The sequence below is a fragment of the Sminthopsis crassicaudata genome, chromosome 1 (genome assembly GCF_048593235.1).
Source record: "Sminthopsis crassicaudata isolate SCR6 chromosome 1, ASM4859323v1, whole genome shotgun sequence".
NCBI classification, from domain to species: domain Eukaryota; kingdom Metazoa; phylum Chordata; class Mammalia; order Dasyuromorphia; family Dasyuridae; genus Sminthopsis; species Sminthopsis crassicaudata.
The window spans coordinates 108784615-108803860 of record NC_133617.1 but is presented as its reverse complement, the minus strand read 5'-3'; positions in this window follow the sequence as shown (position 1 = coordinate 108803860).

Sequence of the window (19246 nt, the reverse complement as noted above, 5' to 3'; positions counted from 1 at the left end):
TCTATATATGTATGTATCAAAAATATCTATAAATTTAATTTTTAATCTTTCTTTTTTTTCTAATTCAAACATTCCTTTTCTTTTCCCTTCCACTTTCCCCCCCAAATTTGAAATAATAAAAAAAAACTTTTGTAATAAACATGTATAGTTAACTTATTATTTCAAAGCTAATGCTTTAAAACAACCCAAATGTCCAACAGTTGGGTAATAGTTAGTGTTAACTGAACTGAACTGGATGGCCAGAGCCAAATAGAGTAGGCTAGAGGTAGGACAGTCAGGAACCAAACAGAAGATTAATTTCAAAGTGAGAGAAATGATCTGTGGGCAAGGATACATATACCACCACCTCCTATCTAACCCCTGCAGTGGAAGAATCTACTCTAGAGTGGCTAAACATCACTGTTTATATCAGTTATATAATACATTGAATTATAGCCCTGACATTGAGGGGTACTAGCAACATTGAGACAAGAATTTATCCAAGCACAGAGAACATGGTGCTAGTCAAAGAAATACAATAATTAAGTGATTTTGCCAGAGATCTGATCAGAATTATGCAATTATTTGTGAAAAGTAAAATACTGTGTTAGGAGGCAGAACTGGGAGTGGGTGTTGGTTTGTTATCTGTGATATCTTTCAAATGAGATAATTTATCTTTTTCTAAAGAGAACAAATTAAAGAAATAACAAGATCATGTTTGTTATTTTGCTTCTTTTTAAATAATCTACAACCTACCACTATTTTGTGTTATTCCATTTACAATGAATCTCAGTAATTTTTGAAAATGAAAGAAGTTTTGAGAGGGGAAGCAATTTATCCAACTATTTTGGACAACCTAAAGATACACAACAGGGGAACCTATTGAGAAAAAGCAGAAAGCTTCTGCTCTAAAATCAGGTCAACTAAATTTTATTCACTCCTAGCAATCAGCTGAGTCCATTAAACTCCCTGGGTTTTTTTCTTTCTCCTGCCCTCCTTCTGAGAAGTGAACAGAGTAAATCAAGAGCAGCATGGGATTAACTAGGGTATTGACAATGTTTCTTTCGTGATTTATTATTAATATTGTTCAGTGTATCTCATTGCCAGGATTAAATTAATGACTTGGGAGAATTTTTAAAGTACTTCAAAGCAGAATAAGTCTTGCAAAGACCTGAGTCTATACATTCATTCTTTAATTTTTTTCATGTTAATTATATTTAGCATTTGATACCTTGATAAATGAATCTATTTTAACCATGGTAATATATCACATTTACTGTTATCCTCAAATAATGATAGCAGACTTTATTATAGTATTTTAAGCAAACTGATTTACACTCATTTTCTCATTTGACCCTCATACCCACCTCGTAAGGGAAGTCAACTGATCTCATTTTTTTTTTTTTTTTTTTTTTTTACATATATAAGTTTCAGAAAGTTCAACCAAATTGCCCAGGAATACACAACTGGTAATTATGTAAGTTTAATCACTAGAAGTGATTAAATGCACTATTGACACTAACCTGATCCTGTTTCTTTCTTTTTTTTTTTATATTTGTATAATCATTTAAAATATATTTCCACATTAGTCATGTTGTGAAAGAAGAATCAGAACAAAAGGGGAAAACCATAAGAGAGGGAAAAAGTATAAACATTATATTTTAATTTTCATCCAGATTACATAATTTTTTCTCTGGATGTGGATCACATTTCCATCTGCAGTCTTTTAGAATTGTCTTAAAAAAAAAAAAAAAAAGAATTGTCTTAGATGATTGTATTGCTGCTCTTCATTTCTTATAGAACAACAGTATTCCATTACATTCATATGCTGCAATTTTTCCAGCCATTCCTAAATTGATGGGCATCCACTCAGTGTCCAATTCTTTGCCATCATAAAGGGAGCTGCTATAAACATTTTTGTACATGTGGGTTCCTTTCCTTCTTTTACGATTTCATTGAGATACAAACTTAGTTAGTGGTATTTTTGGATCAAGATTATGGACAATTTGGTTGCCCTTTGAGCATAGTTCCAAATCACTCTCCCTAATGGGTTGGATCAGTTCACAATTGAACCAATAATGCATTAGTGTTCCAATTTTCCTATATTTGTCCAAAATTTATCATTTTCTTTTCCTGTCAAATTAAACAATTTAATAGGTGACAAGTGGTACCTTAGAGTTGTTTTAATTGTTGTTGTTGAATTTCTCTAATCAATAGTGATTTAGAGCATTTTTTGAAAAACTGTAGTTGATTTTGATTTCATCTGAAAATTGTTCATATTCTTTGACCATTTATCCATTGGAGAATGAGTTGTGTCTTATGAATTTGACTCAGTTCTCTATATAATTTATATTTATTTTTCAGAAACACTGGCTGTAAAATTTTTTCCAGAGTTCTGCTTCCCTCCTAATCTTGACTGCATTGATTTTGTTTGTGCAAAATCTTTTTAATTTAATGTAGATTTATCCAGTTCTGAAATGGGGAGGTGGGGTCCTGGACTAGTATAGTTTTGCTGTCTATTGCTTCCTATAATTCACTTAATTTCTCCTTTAAGAATTTGGATGTTATACCACTTGGTTTAGTGTTGATATTACTTCATTGTCTAAGGTATCTTTTAGCAAGATATAGTTTTTTTCCCCTTATTTCTTTTAATTAAATATATTTTTGTTTTTGCTTTGTGTGAGATGATGATTGCTATGCCTGCTTTTTTTTTTTTTTTTTTTTTTTTTTTTTTTAACTTCAGTTGAAGCATAATTGATTCTGCTACAGCCTTTTCCCTTTACTTTGGGTATATCATTTGGCTTAAAATGTATTTCTTGTAAACAACATATTGCAGGATTCAATTTTTTTTTTCCTGAGGCAATTAGGGTTAAGCGACTTGCCCAGGTTCACATAGTTAAGTGTCTGAGATCAGATTTGAACTAAGGTGCTCCTGACTTCAGGACTGATGCTCTATCTACTGCACCACCTAGCTGCCCCTAGATTCAATTTTTTAATCCACTCTGTTATCTGCTTCCATTTTAGGGGAGAGTTCATCCCATTCACATTCACAGTTATTGTTACTAACTCTGTATTTCCCTCCATCCTATTTTCTGTTTATATATTTTTTCCTTTCTTTACTGTCATTTCTCACTGTCTTTCTAATGTTTTGCTTCTGACCATCTCCTCCCTCAATCTTTTCTATCCTTACTACCACCTTATCTCCCCTTTCTTTCCCCTTTCCACTACTATTTCTGTCCTCCTTTCTCTCCAACCCCTCTCTTTTCTCTCCCCTTTTTTTCTCCTACTTCCATATAGAGTAAGATAAATTTCTATCCCCAATCGAGTGTGTATGTTATTCCCTCTTTGAGTCAAATCTGATGAGATTAAAGTTCAAAAAATGTTCATCTCTTCTTTTCCTTTACCATAATAGGTCTTTTGTGCCTCTTCATGTGATATAACTTACCTCATTTTACTTTCCCTTTCCTCTTCTCCCAGTACAATCATTTTTCTTTGCTTACTTTTTATATTATCACATCAAAGTCAACTTATACTCATACCCTCTCTATGTATTTCTATATATTTTAATTGCCCTAATAATAATACAGTTCTCCAGAGTTATAAGTATCATCTTCACATGTAGAGATATAAAAAGTTTAACCTTTTCTTTTCTCTTCTTTTCTTTCCTGTTTACCTTTTTATGCTGCTCTTGAGTCTTGTATTTGAAAATAAGATTTTTCTGTTTAGTTCTTATCATTTCATGATCCCTATTTCACTTAATATCCATCTTTTTTCCTGAAAGATTAACCTCAATTTTTCTGGGTAATTGATTCTTGCTTGTAGTCCAAGCTCCTTTGCTAGAATATCATATGTGCCAGGCCTTTCAATCCTTTCATGAAGAAGTTGCTAAGTCCTGTATGATCCTGATAGTGACACCTTGATATCTGAATTATTTCTTTCTGGTTGCTTGTGGTATTTTCTCTTTGATCTGAGAATTCTAGAATTTGACTACAATATTCCTTCGAGTTTTTATTTTGGAATCTCTTTTAGGAGATGATTGGTGGATTCTAGGATAGCAGGGCAATTTTCCTTGATGATTTCTTCAAATATCCTATACAAGATCTTTTTCTGATCATAGTTTTCAGGTAGTCCAATGATTCTTAAACTATTTCTCCTGAATCTATTTTCCAAGTCAATTATTTTTCCAATGAGATATTTTACTTTTTCTTCTTTTTTTCATTATTTTGATTAGCCTCCATTTGCCCAATTTTAACTTGTAACATATAATTTTCTTCAGTTAGCTTTTGTCACACCTTTTCCTTTTTGGCCAATTTTACATTTTAAAGGCATTGTATTCTTCACTGGATTTTTTTTCCATTTGGCCAGTTGTATTTTTTTTTTAAGAAATTGTTTTCTTTAGTTAACTTTTTTCCTTTCTTTTCCAAACTATTAACTATTTCTTGCATACCCTTCATTTCTTTTCCCAATTTTTCTTATGCCTCCCTAATTTGACTTTTAAAATTCTTTTTAAATTCTTCCAAAAGGCTTTTTGGGCTTGAGACCAATTGATATCCCCCCTTTGAGGTTTTGCATGTAAATATTTTGTCTGAGTTGGTGTTTTGATCTTCCTTTGACCATAATATTTTTCTATGGTCAAGGTTCTTTTATGTTTCTTGCTCATTTCTTTTGGCCATGGCTTTTAAAGTTGATGTCTGCTTTTGAGGTACAGGGGTACTGTGCCAAGCTTCTTGTGCTGGGGACCCAAAAAGGCTTACTGGCTTTGAGCTCTGGGGTCTCAGGTTCTTGGTAATTTGCTCATTGCATTGAGCCCAACTTGTCATACCTCTTTTTGGCTAGTTTGGGGGGCTTGCTGTTTAACTTCTGCAGTGGACTTGAAGACTCTATTGTTGTGAACAAAGAATCTTGATTGTTGATCTGTACTATAGCTAAGAGCAGTGGTCCTCAAACTTTTTAAATAGGGGGCCAGTTCACTGTACCTCAGACTGTTGGAGGGCCGGACTATAGTAAAAACAAAAACTATGAACAAATTCCTATGCACGCTGTATATATCTTATTTTGAAGTGAAGACACAAAATGGGAATAAATACAATATTTAAAATAAAGTAAAGTTAAATCAACAAACTTACCAGTATTTCAATGGGAACTATGGGCCTGCTTTTGGCTAATGAGATGGTCAATGTCTGGTTCCATATTTGTCACTGCTAATCGTAACAAGGGATGCAAGTGTGCATCCATTAGCCTTGATCTGGTTGGAGATTTCAAATGCTTCATTCTAGAAAAAGTCTGTTCACAGACATAAGTGCTGCCAAAGATAGTTGCCATTTTGAGTGCATGGTTCCTGAGATGAGGATAGGTCTTAGAGGAAAGAGATGCATAGAAATTATGAAGGCTGCTTGACTTGAAAGTGTCTTTCAGAGAGTCACAATTATGCAGTTCAGCCAGTTCCACTTGGTAAATTGTATCCACATTTTCAGTGCCAATAGAAAATTGGTTACAGAAAAGCTGATGTCCTGTTCATGGAGATGAAGCTCTTTAAATCTAAATTGGAACTCCTTTTGCAATTTTTCCAATGAATCCACTCACGTTTTGTTTGGGAATGCAATCAGCAGTTTTTCTGCTAACAGATTTTGAGTTGTGGGGAGAGGACAGAAGTTTTCCTCCTTCACTTGTTTGATGAGGAGGCCTAATTTTACTTTAAATGCTTTGACGTGTGATTGCATATCACAGATGAGCTTCCCCTTTCCTTGAAGTTGCATATTGAAGTTGTTGAGTAGCTCTGTTACATCTGTCAGAAAGGCAAGGTGCCATTTCCATTCTGCATCATTGAGCTCTGGTGCTTCTTTGTTTTTTGAAAGCAGAAAAGTTGTAATATGTGGAAGTAAGTCATAGAAACGTTTCAAAACTCTCCCTCGACTCAGACTTCTGTGTGATATAGAACATCTTCATACTCAACATGTAGCTCAGACAGAAATTCCTGAAATTGTCGAATTTATTGCATTAGCTCCAATCTCGAAGTTAACACAAGATACCACAATTTTTATAACAGAGTCCCCCTTCAGTGATTTACTACACAAGACTTGTTGGTGGATGAGGCAGTGTATGGCTATTGGATGAGAATGGTTATGTTTGTCCATTTCTTGGTTAACGTGAGCAATTACTCCTTTCTTAGACCCCACCATGCTAGGGGTACCATCACTTGTCACACTGGCTAGTTTAGCCCAGTGCAGCTCCAAACCATTCATAGTTTGGCAAACCTTTTCATAGATATCCTCTCCTGTAGTTGTTCCTTTGATGCTTAGCAGTGCAGCAAGCTCTTCTATGACTTCAAAATAATCGTTTGTCCCATGAATAAAAATTAGAAGTTGTGCAGAATCACGAACATCATTGCTTTCATTGAGTGCCAAGGAAAAATATGAAATTTTTTTTGTGGAGTTTTGCAAATGTTGGTGCAGATTATCTCCCTTTCTTCAATCCTCCGTGTAATTGTAGGTCCTGAAAGACTCACTAGACTAAATAAATCGGCCTTCTCTGGGCACATCTCTTTGGCAACAGAAGGAAGGCATTCTTAAACAAATTCTCCCTCCACAAAGGGTCTGCCAGTGCGTGCTATTAGCTTGGCAACTTGAAAACTTGCTCACAGTGATGAAATATGTAGCTGCTTGTGCTTCACAAAAATATATTCCTGAGTTGTCAATGTATTTTTTAGTTTTAATATTTTATCTTTTCTCACTTCTCCAACCAAGCAATCATATTTATCTTTATGTTGAGTTTCATAGTGGCCACACACATTATATTATTTCAACACAGACATTATACTCTGGCATATCAGACATGCAGCTCTTTCCTTGTACTGCATGAAAAAGTAATCATAAGTCCACTGTTCTTTGAATATCCTACACTCCAAGTCTATATTTCTTTTTCTTGACATCACTATTTCTAAGGGATTCCAAATTGCTATTAGTAAAATACATACATACATATATATATATATACACACAGTGCTACAAAAACAATATACATGCAATAACTTTGCCCACACAGAGACATACAGACTGCAATGCCCAACTCCCCTCCAAGCTGCCTCTGTGCTGTGATGCCGCCGTTTCCCGCACTCTCTCTCCCGCTTCAGACCTTCCCTGCACACGAGGCACCGCCCATGCGGCCCTCCCAAATGCCCTGGCTTCCTCTGAATCCTGGGATCAATTCTCATGCTCCAGCGCTGCATGATAGTATGTGCTGCACTAGGAATTTATCATAATCGCAGGCAAGACTGTGCATATGTGTGTGTAATTGCATGATATATTGTATACACAGAATGAGCTTCAGTGACAAATCTTACATTGGGGTTTCTGGGGGAGGTCCTCATGTGACTTGAAGCTGCACAAGTGTATGGGGACCTTAAGAATCTGGAGGGGGATGAAGCAGTACAGCAGCTCTGCACCCCCTCATACTCAGGATAAGTGGGGGCCACTAAGGTCAGAGCCCCAGTGATTATGAGGTGATGACACGTGTTAGCAACATTCCATCTCTTTAGGAAACTACAGAACATACACACAATGATAAAACTGATGACCACAGCAGCCAGACATGAGGTCACTGTGGATACAGGGCCACAGCCTGGTACCAGGAGCCTCGCTCTGGGCCACAATAGCAGTCAGTGCCACAACATGCTCTGGAGAGGAAGCCGTTACATTGTCATTGCAGCATCATGACAATGATAGAGTCAAGCTGGGACTTGTAGTACTGTCACTATACCTGCTCATCAGACACAGCCTTGCAGCGGCCGTGACATGCGCAGCATGCTCTGTACATCCCTCACGCCTGTCTGTTGTGGCGGCTTCCATTCCTTTACAAGGCCACAGGCCGTCAGTTCTCCTCTTCTGCATCTCTCTCCCTTCCCCACACCCAAACACCCGGCCTGGGAACTCTCCTCACCTCGGTATCGCCTCACACTCTGTCTCTGCAGTCTCGGCCCAGTGCCGGAAGTGTGTGTGTTGCTAACGGGAGTTTAGGGCGAACATCACTTCCCGTCTGATCTTGCCATGGTGGGGAGGGGGGCCCATAGACGTCCTCAGCGGCCACATCTGGCCTGCAGGCCGTAGTTTGATGACCCCTGGCTAAGAGTATCTGTTGTGTTTGCCTAGAGATCATCTGGGCTGGGTTGCACTCCTCTTTCACTCGAGTGAGAAGGAACTTTTTTCTTTACAAGCTATCTTAAGCTGGAAAATTGTTTTACTCAATTTCTTTATAGGTTCTGTCATTTCAGAATCTGTTCAGAGGGTTGATCTAATGTTGTTTCTGAGGGAAACTGGAAAGAGCTCAAACAACTTTCTCACTTTCTGTACCTCTTAATTCTGCCCTCACCATTTACTTTTAAAACTTTTAGAATTTACGTCTTATTTTTTTCTTGAAGACAAATTTTACAAAATAGTACCACAAAATTTATTAAGATATTACATAAGGGAAGATGGAGCCAAGATGGCAAAGTAAAAGCAATTTGCCTAACTCTCCCTGAAACCACTCCAAATTCCTTTAAATAATGACTGAACAAATTTTAGAGCATCTGAAATCCCAAAAAGATGGTGTAGAACATTTTTCAGCCTAAGCCAAGTTGGAAGCTCAGCAGAAAAGGTCTGTATATCAGGTGGGATCCAGCATGCAGTCCCAGGGCAGGCCACACCAGCACAGCCCCAATCCCACCCAACCTCTGAATCATCGGCAGTCCTTGTGGCTTCCAGACCTCTTAGGGCAGAGACACCAAAAAAGAGCTGGAAGGTTGGCAGAAAAGGTCTGAGGAACCAGAGTGAAAGCCCAGGTCACAATACCAGGACAGGCCCTGCCCTGGTCCCAACTCCCACTCAGATCCCAGCATAAGTGACATGGGACCTCTGAATCAGCAGCAGTGCTGGAGCCCAGTCAGTAGAGCCCCAGTTAGCACACCAGATCTTACAGCTACACTGGGGCAGGAACTCTCCTAGGGCAGAAAAGAGTGCTTGCGGTCAGATTCCTAGAAGGATTTCTGAAAACAGCTGCACAAAACTCCCGAAGTTGGGCACAGTGCAATATCCACCCTGAAAACAGAAACCTACTTTAACAGAGAGTTAAAAGCAGAGTAATAGGCTAGAAAAGTCAACAGAAAACAAAAAAATGTTTCAGATGACTGAATGTTATTATGGTAACAAGAAAGATCAAATCACACACTCAGAAGATGATAACAAAGTCAATGCTCCTAATCCAAAACTTCCAAGAAAAATAAGAATTGGGCTCAAGCCATGGAAGAGCTCAAAAGGGACTTTGAAAATCAAGTAAGAGAGGTAGAGTGAAAGTTAGGGAAAAAATTGAGAGAGGTCCAAAAAGAAATTTTTAAAAAGCTAATGAGGAGAAAATGCCTTAAAAACAAAGTTGGCTAATTAGGAAAGCAAGTACAAAAGCTCACTGAAGAAAACAATTCTTTAAAAATTAAAATTGAACAAATGGAAGCTAATGACTTTATGAGAAATCAAGATACAACAAAGCAAAACCTTCCCCCCCAAAAAAACCCAAAAAATTTAAAAAAATATATGAAATAGCTCATTGAAAAACAACTGACCTAGAAAATAGATCCAAGAGAGATAATTTAAAAATTATTAGTCTATCTGAAAGTCATAATCAAAAAAAGAACCTAGACATCATCTTTCAAGAAATTACCAGAGGATAAAATAGAAATTGAAAGAATCCATCAATCACCTCCTGAAAGAGATCCCAAAATGAAAATTCTCAGGAATATTATAGCCAAATTCTGAAACTCCCAGGTCAAGAAAAAAATATTGCAAGTATCTAGAAAGAAACAATTCAAATATAGTGGACCCACAATCAATATAATTGTATAATTCTATATTAAAGGACTGGAGGACTTGGAATATGCTATTCTGGAGAGCAGTGGAGCTAGGATTACAACCAAGAATCACCTACCCAGAAAAACTGAGTATAATCCTTCAAATGAAAAGATAGTCATTCAAGAAATAGGATTTTCAAGCATTCATGATGAAAAGACCAGACTTTGGAATGAAAAATGGAATGGAATGGAAAATTTGATTTTCAAATGCAAGACTTTGGAGAAGCATAAGGAGGTAATCAGGAAAGTAGTATCATAAGAGACTTAATAAGATTTATCTGTTTATAGTCCTACATGGGAGAATCATACTTGTGACTCAGAACATTCTCATTCTTATGGCAATAAGTATATATAGACAGAGGGCACAGGTATGAGTTGAATATGAAAAGATAATACCTTTTTTTAATGATGAAATTAAGGATTGAGAGAGGAGTGTACTGGGAGAAAGGGAAAGGGAGAAGTGGAATGGTACAAATTATTTGTCATAATTTCCAAAAGGCAAGAAAAAGCTTTTACAATGGAGGGGAAGAGGTGCAAGAGAAGGGGCATGGAGTGAACCTTACTATCATCAGAATTGGCTTAAATAGGAAATAACATACACATTCAATAGGGGTGTAGATATCTATCTTATTCTGCAGGAATAATAGGAGGGAAATGGGTTATGGGAAGGAAGGAAGGGTAAAAAAAAGAGAAGGCATATTGGGGAAGGGAGTGCACAGTAGCAAAACATTTTTGAGGAGGTACAGTATAAAAAGAGAGAAAAATAAATGAAGGAAAAAACAATTAATAACAGTAATTGTAAAAAAAAATTTCAAGCAAGTTTCTCTGATGAGACCTCATTTCTCAAATGTAGAAGGAATGGAGTCAAATTTATAATTTAAAAATGAGCCACACCCCAATTAATAAATGATCAAAATATATGATCTGTGCCCAAAGGGCTGCAAATTCATGCATATCCTTTGATTTAACAACATCTCTACTAGGCATGAATACCAAAAGAGATTCAGAAAAAAAAAGGGGGGGGGGAAAGGATATATGTACAAAAACTAGTCATAGAAGCTTTCTTCTTAGTACAATTTTTTTTTTTGAAATTGAGGGATGCCCATCAATTGGGGAATGGTTCAATAATCTGTGGTATGAGTTTGTGATGAAATATTGTTCTCTCGAAATGATGAGATGAATACTCTCAGGAAAAAAAAAACTGAAAAATCCTCCATGAACAAAATGAAATATACCGTATACAAAATAATGACAATGTTGTGAAATGACCAGTTGTAAGTGAATTTAATATTCTCAGTAGTACAGTCTTCCACAAATATTCTGAAAGACATAATAATGAAAAATCCTATGCATAGTTAGAAACAGAACTGATTGTGTCTGAATACAGATTGAAGCTTTCTCTATTTCTCTTTCTCTCTGTCTTTTTAATGTAATTTTCTTGAGAGTTTTTATTTTCATTATATTTTCTTTCACAACTTGGCTTTTATAGAAATGTTTTACATAACTTCATATGTGGTTTCTTAATTGTGGGTAAGGATAAGGGAGAGAATCTGCAACTCAAAAAATTTTAAAAGAAATGTAAAAAATTATTTTGAATATAACTGGGGGAAAATATTAAATATTTTTAAAAGCTAATTGTTTATACTATATATCACAATAAGCCCCAAATGAATATTTGATCTGAATACTGAAGGTTACACAATAACAAAAAATTAGAAGAGAATATTCAGGTGCCTCTCATAGCTATGGTTATAATGAGGTCCTGAATGGTGTGATAGAGAGAAATCAAAGAATTGATCCCTGAGAGAAGCAGGAAAAAATTATAGATATAGATTAGTTTAGCTTCATGCTCCCACCCTCTAGAAGGTCATACAGTCTGAAACACAAGTTATGTCAAACCCCTGAGACCTACTTTCTGTAGATGTCTTGAGCAGTCTCACCTTGCCATATCCTGTCAGAAATCCCAGAAATCTCAGTTCCTGAGATTAAATTTTCCCTATAAAATCTACTTATGGGCCATCCCATAGGACTATTGCCCTCCTTTGGGTCAGTTAGCCTGGGCATTCTGCCTCTGGGTGTCTTTCCCTTCCCCCATGCCATATTGTATCTCCCCTAACTCCACTATGCTTCACAACCCCACTTCTCCTATTTATACCTAATTAACTCTTTTAGGGTGATAAGTCCCTGTCAGGATTTAGCCTGCCATCTGAGGACATGCCCCAATCTCATGGGGTGCTCCCTTTCTACTGGGAAATTGTGAGTTCCACTGAAAAACTTGTCTTTTGTCTTTTATGTACTCTCCCTTCATAATTACCATTCCTGGTGTGTATTATGTCCCTTCATTTTTTCTGTAACCTCTTCCTTAAATAAATCTACCTTTTGCCAAAGAGAATGGCCATTGTGAATTCTTCATATGACTGAACCCCAACTTTTGGTATCTACTATCATCTGGTATGTACATCACCCACAGCAGTTAGAAGGAAAGTTCTTAACCAAACAAGAGAGAGAGATTACCACAAAAGATAAACTAGGTATTTCCAGTTAAAAAATTTTTTTTAATATTTTGTGCAAACAATATCAATGCAAGTAGGATAAAAAAAAAAGCTGTCAATTGGGGGGAGGTGTATCAATTATCTCTAAAAACAATCTGATTTTCAAGAGCCATTACCCAATAGATGAGTTACCAAAAGACATAAATAAATAATTCTCCAAAAAATTGCCAACAGTTAACAAACACATGAAAGATGATTCCTAATCTAAGAAAAATGTGAACCAAATTGACTCTAAAGATTTACCTCAAACCCTGTAAAGTGGCAATGAAGATAAAAGATAAAATAACCTTGGAGGGGCTGTAGAAAGACAGGCAATATTAACAGTTGGTAGAGCTGTAAATCAGTCTGACCATTCTGAAAAGCAATTTATAATTATGTTTAGAAAGTAATTAAAATCTCCATAATCTTTGATTCACTTCTAGATATATATCCCAAAGAAGTCAAAAATAGAAATGTCCCCAATGCACCAATATATTCATAGCATCCTTTTTTGTAGCAATTAAGAGCTGAAAACAAAATAGATACCCACTGAATGGGGGATTCATATGCCAAAAACTGTGGTATATGAATGTAACAGAATAAAAAATTATGCTGCAGATTTCAGGAAAGTGTTAATACGAGCAGAATTGCCCTCTAACCTGTGAGTGGCTGAAGTCAAATAAAGCACACTAGAAACAGGAAAATCAGATATCAAAGAGTAGTTTAATTAATTTTCAGTGTGAGAAAAATGCTTGCAAGTAGAAGTTGTCCTGAGTAGAAGGGTTTAACATGCTAGAGTAAAGGCAGTGCTTTATATACATAAAAAAATCATAATATCATATTAAAACATTTTTAAACATTTTATTTAAGTTTTGAGTTCCAAATTCTATCTCTCTCTTCTTTCCTCTGAGACAGTCTGATGAAGCATGCTATTTTAGACTTTTTGTCATCTTTATTTCTCTTTGTTACAAGACACTCTGAGTAGGGGAGGAGGAGAAGAATATTCAGCATTAAGAAATTAAGAAAATCACAGAATCATGGCATCACAGTAGTTAGGGCTGGAATGGACTTTAAGAGCCATACAATCAAATCAATACCTTAAAAGAATGCCCACTCTTACAGACTTGACAAGTGGTTAATCATCCTTTTCTTGAAGACCACCAATAAAGGGAAGCCCATCACCTTTCATGGCAATCCATTCTATTTTGGGGGTACTTTTAAATGAAGGGAAATTTTTCCTGACATCAAATCTAAATTTGCTTTGTGGAAACTTCCACATGTTGCCTTTGACTTTGCTCTCTAAGGCTAAACAAAATAAGTAAACATGGCAACCTTAAATACTTGAAGATAATAATCATTTCTTTCCTGAATTTTCTCTTTTACAAGCTTAATTTTCCCAGTTTTTTTTAACTAATCAATAAAAAATTAAAACAAAAAAACCTTTTAAAATTGACTGCAATTCTGCCAAGTTCAAGAAGCCAACTTGGTTTAAATGGACTAGAGACATTCCTGATGCACTGTTCAAACTCTGACTTTTCCAAATCTGATTACAAAAAGTTAGGATATGGTTTCTTTATAAGAGTCAGAGAGGGAGTATGATGACATAGAATCATAGATTATTACAGCTAGAAAGATCTTGCTGTTGTTCAGTCATTTTTCAGTCATGTCTGACTCTTTGTGACCCCATTTGGGGTTTTCTTGGCAAAAATACTGGAGTGGTCATTTCTTTCCCAGGCTCATTTGATAGATGAGAAGCTGAGTGACTTACCCAGAATCATATACTAAGTGTGTCAGGCTGGATTTGATCTCAGGAAGAGGAGACTTCCTTGACTCCAGGCCTGGAACTATACACTTAGGTGCCCTTAACAATCTTCTAATTCAATCCCTCTCTTTTTACAAATGATAAAGCTAAAATCTAGCAGTTAATCTTGCTCAAGATCATCCTTCAAGACTGTAGCAGAGCCATGATTCAATCAGATGACAAGTCCAAAACTCTGTCTCTAACTGCAGTCCAAAAGAACAATAAGACCCTTTATATTTGCTCAATCTTTTATAATTTTCAAAAATGTTTTCCCATATATTACTTAATATGATCTCCAGACAATCAAATGAGCCAGATAGGACAGTTTTGCTATCCACATTTTATAGCCAAGGAAATCAATATTCAGAGAGTTTAAATGATTTGTATGCAACAACGCAGGCGGTAAAATAGCAGACTGAAGTTTAAAACCTAGTCTTTCTGATTTGCCCAGTGTCCTTTGCACTTAAGCCTACTGACCTAGAACCATGAAATCACAGAGGCCCTTTATTTACAGTTAAAGACACTGAGACTCAGATTGTTATTGTTGCTGTTGGTCCAAGAGGACCATGACATCGGGGAGGTGATGCCATGACATGCAAGTGTCATTAAATAGGATTTAAGTGATGGAGATCTGGGCAAGGTCACCTGCCTCACTTTCCCCTCCAGAACCATCTGGGTCCAGTGACTAGATATAGATTGCCTTGTATAAATGGGAGACCTTAACCTTCTTAAGCTAAGATCTTCAACAAGTCTCAATTTGACTGAGGAATTTAATGATTACAGCTAAGAAGCAATTGAAAAAAATCTCTTTCACCTAGTCCAAAAAACTAACTAAATGAATGAATGAATGAAGCTGGGAGGGGAAGACTTTCAAGGTTTCTGACCAAAGCAGAAATATCTCAGAAAGGGAAGGGGCTACACAGATTATCCATTCAGGTTAGTTGGAAGATATTCAAATACAAGTCTCTGTCTCTGTCTCCGCCCACTCTGTCTCCTTTCTTTCTCTCCCCCTCCCCCCTTCTCTCCCCAATTCTCACTTTGGTATAAAGAAATTGCTCATTAAAAGACAGACAAGGGATGCATTGAGAAATGCAGATAATGTTAAAATGAAGTACATCAATTTTTTTAAAGGTTTCTAACTTTTGATTTGAGTACAGTGAAACTAATTATTGAACAAGACCATTTCTCTTATTACTTCAGTACTCAGTACTCTACCCTAGAGAGAAGAAATCAGTCCAATGGTAAAGGTTACAGATTAGAAAGTTTAAATTTGATGAAAAGTAGCATAATTTTCCCTCAAAAAGCAATAGTATTATGTTTAATTTTTATAATAGCTTTTTATTTTTCAAAATATATGCAAACATAGTTTTCAACATTCACCCTTGCACAACCTTGTGTTCCATATTTTTCTCTGCCCCTCCTCACTTCCCTCCTCCCCTAGACAATAAGTAATCCAGTATAAATTAAACACGTGTCATTCTTCTACACATATTTTCACATTTATCATGCTGCACCCACACACAAAAAAATAGATCAAAAAGGGAAAAAATGAGAGAAAAAAACAAGGAAATAAACAACAACAACAAAAAGGTGAAAATATTATGTTGTGATCCACATTCAGTCCCCATAATCCTCTCTCTGGATATAGATGGCTCTTTCCATCACAAGTCTATTGGAATGGCCTGAATCACTTCATTATTGAAAAGAACCAAGTCTATCACAGTTCATCATCACATAAGCTTCTGGTTCCTGTGTACAATGTTCCCTTGGTTCTACTCAATTCACTTAACATCTCCAGATCTTTCTGAAATCATCCTGATGATCATTTCTTATAAAGCAATAGTATTCCATTACATTCATATAACAATTTATTTAGCCATTCCCCAACTGATGGGCATCCAGTTTTTTACCACTACAAAAAAGATTGCTACAAACATTTTCGCACATGTGGGTCCTTTTCCCTTTTTTTGTGATCTTTTTTATAATATCTTTGGGATACAAATCCAACAGAGACACTGCTGGATCAAAGGATATGCACAGTTTGATTGCCCTTTGAGCATAGTTTCAAATTGCCCTCCTGAATGGTTCCAGTTCACAATCCCACAATATGTTTAATTTCTTAAATTTTCTCCGCTTCAGTTTCCTCATCTGTAAAATGGGGATACATATCCTTAGAATGATTACTTCAAAGAATTGTTATTAGGCTCAAATTATTAAATATAAGCAAAGAGCTTAACACATTTTAAAACTTTAAATAAAGTCAGTTACTATTGATTAAAAAAAAAAAAAAAAAAAAAACAAGTATTCCCAAATCTCATGGCCATTTATCAGATTTGTAGTAGCTGAGATTTTTGCTAAGTCATGTATCAAGTAGACAACCCCTGACTCCAACTCTGACATTCTGTAGTTGTTCTTTTCCCCATCTTTCTGTAAAATGTACAGAGGTGGTACAAGGAGCAAGATCAGAGTTCTACATTGGCCATAATTGAACAAGTCCATGGCTCTGAATGAATATTCTCTGTTTTAAGATGTTGGCAACAGAAAAGTCACTGTCCTTGTCCTAAAGCTCTGAGTCATTCTTTTCTTTTCCTTCCTTCCTTCTTTCCTTCCTTCCTTCCTTTCTTCCTTCCTTCTTTCTTTCCTTCCTTCCTTCCTCCCTTCCTTCTTTCTTTCCTTCTTTTCTTCCCTCCTTCTTTCCTTCCTTCCTTCTATCCTTCCTTCCTTCTTTCTTTCCTTCCTTCCTTCATTCCTTCTTTCCTTTCTTCCTTCTTCCTTCCTTCCTTCCTTCCATCTTCCTTCCATCTTCCTTCCTTCCATCTTCCTTCCTTCTTCCTTCCTTCCTTCCATCCTTCCATATTCCTTCCTTCCTTCCTTCCTTCCTTCCATCTTCCTTCCATCTTCCTTCCTTCCATCTTCCTTCCTTCTTCCTTCCTTCCTTCCATCCTTCCATCTTCCTTCCTTCCTTCCTTCCTTCCTTCCTTCCTTCCTTCCTTCCTTCCTTCCTTCCTTCCTTCCTTCCTTCCTTCCTTCCTTCCTTCCTTCCTTCCTTCCTTCCTTCCTTCCTACTTGCCTGCCTGCCTGCCTTCCTGCCTTCCTTCTTTCTTTCTTTTTGAGGTGATTAAGGCTTAAGTGACTTGCCTAAAGTAACACAATTTGTAAGTGTTAAGTGTCTGAGGCCAGATTTGAATTCTGGTCCTCCTGACTTCAGTGTTGTATCCACTGCATCATCTAGCTACCCCAAGCTCTGAATCATTCTGAGAATGAATTGAATCAATATCAAGTCTTGTTGGCATAAATATAAAGCTGAAAAGGACTTAAGTAGGAAGATAGTGTCTCAGATAGAGACAGGATCAAAACCAGGAATCCTAGTAAGGTCTGAGAGAAAGCTAAGTTAAGGGGAAATCTGGAAACAAGAATTTAGCATCAGATGAATAACTGAGCATCAAGCTACAAACACTGAAATCTGACTCACTCAGAAGATCATGGGATCATAGATTTGGAACAGGAAGGAGCTCCAAAGACCATCTAGTCCAACTTCCTCATTTTACAAATAAAGAAATTGAGACAAAGAGAAGTTAAAGGAACTGTCCAGAGGCACACAGATTCTAGGTGTGTATACTTAGCTAGTGTGTTACAAACACATATCTCTATGTCTAACCATGTGTATGTAGTTGGACTTGCTCTCATTCTTTCTTGAGTCCCTTTTCACTGCCACCATCCTCCTCATTTTTTCCATGGAAACAGCTGAATCTGTGCAGTGTCAGTATTGAGGGTGCTGTTTTTGCTCATTATGATTGCAAATGTAACCTGGATAATAAGGAGAGTCAGTTCTATAAACTGAAAAGATCACTCTGAAAATGGACACCAATTATGTTGCCAGTCCTCAGCTGAAGGGGCAAATGCAGTCCTAGTTTCTTCCTTTAGGTTGGATCAAGAAAATCCTTGATGGGAAAGAAGATGGTACTGCCCCAAAGTGGCCCCCTATTAAGCACATTCTCTAATCATGCAAGATAATTGGAAGTCAAGATTAAACCATTGTGAAGATAGAAAACCAGCTTTTCTCCTCAAGAAAGAGCCCCAAATTTCTGTTCACCAAGATACTCAGGGTGTTGCTGCCTCTCAGGAATATTGAGAGAAAAAAAAACAAAAAGCAAATCTGCCTGGTGATTAGCAATGGGCTTGTGAGAACAGCTGAGGTTTAGGTTGATGATTATACAACACTAACTCGCACAGTTAATGGCAATAGCTTGAATTTTACGTTATGCTTTAAAACATACTTCAAGAATTTTGATTTCATCCATATGTGTATTCCTCACCTCCAACTTCCTTCACTGAAGCATATTGCAATCCTTCTTTAATCTTCAAGAATTACTTTGGCAGAAAAATTCATCATTCTGCAGCTGAACTGCTGATAGAGAGACTCTTGGAATTTAGATGCGCAGGTCCTCTGGGAAGAAATCCGTGATCCATCACCAGACTTATCTCAATCCTTCCAGTTTGGGAGACCCTTCCAGGACTTGCTCCTCTCCACTGTCTTAGTCGTCAAAACCCAGATTTGCCTCTGAATGGGATAAACTGAGCGAAAACCTCTCATAAGAATATGGCCTTGACCTATATCCTAATTATAACTCGTTATTTGTGCTACAGCCAAAAGCTGCAGGTGTTTGCTTACATTTCCCTCCTGTTCCCTCTGCCCTTTTTGCCACATCCTAACATGATAAAGAGTGTGTCATTGAGTAGTATTCTTTGTCTCTGGCAATATTTCAGCATTAGGATGTAAGCCTGGAATCCCCCAGCCACAGGCAACAAAGGTCAGAAGAGGATGGGGGCTTCTGCATTAGGGTCTACTTAATCCTGTATTCACAGCTTGTGCTTTGCACTCCTATACCAACAGTGCGGTCATCAGGAGCTGTCCTTTCTCACAAGATTGTAATAAATCCTTTTTGCTTTTTACTTTGAGATTCTCTGATTTTAATTCGGGTAAGGGTCATTGTCCCGCACCGCTTTGTTTCCTGTTTGTGAGGGATCTCTCCCTTACTGATTTCTTGAGCAGGGGCCCTC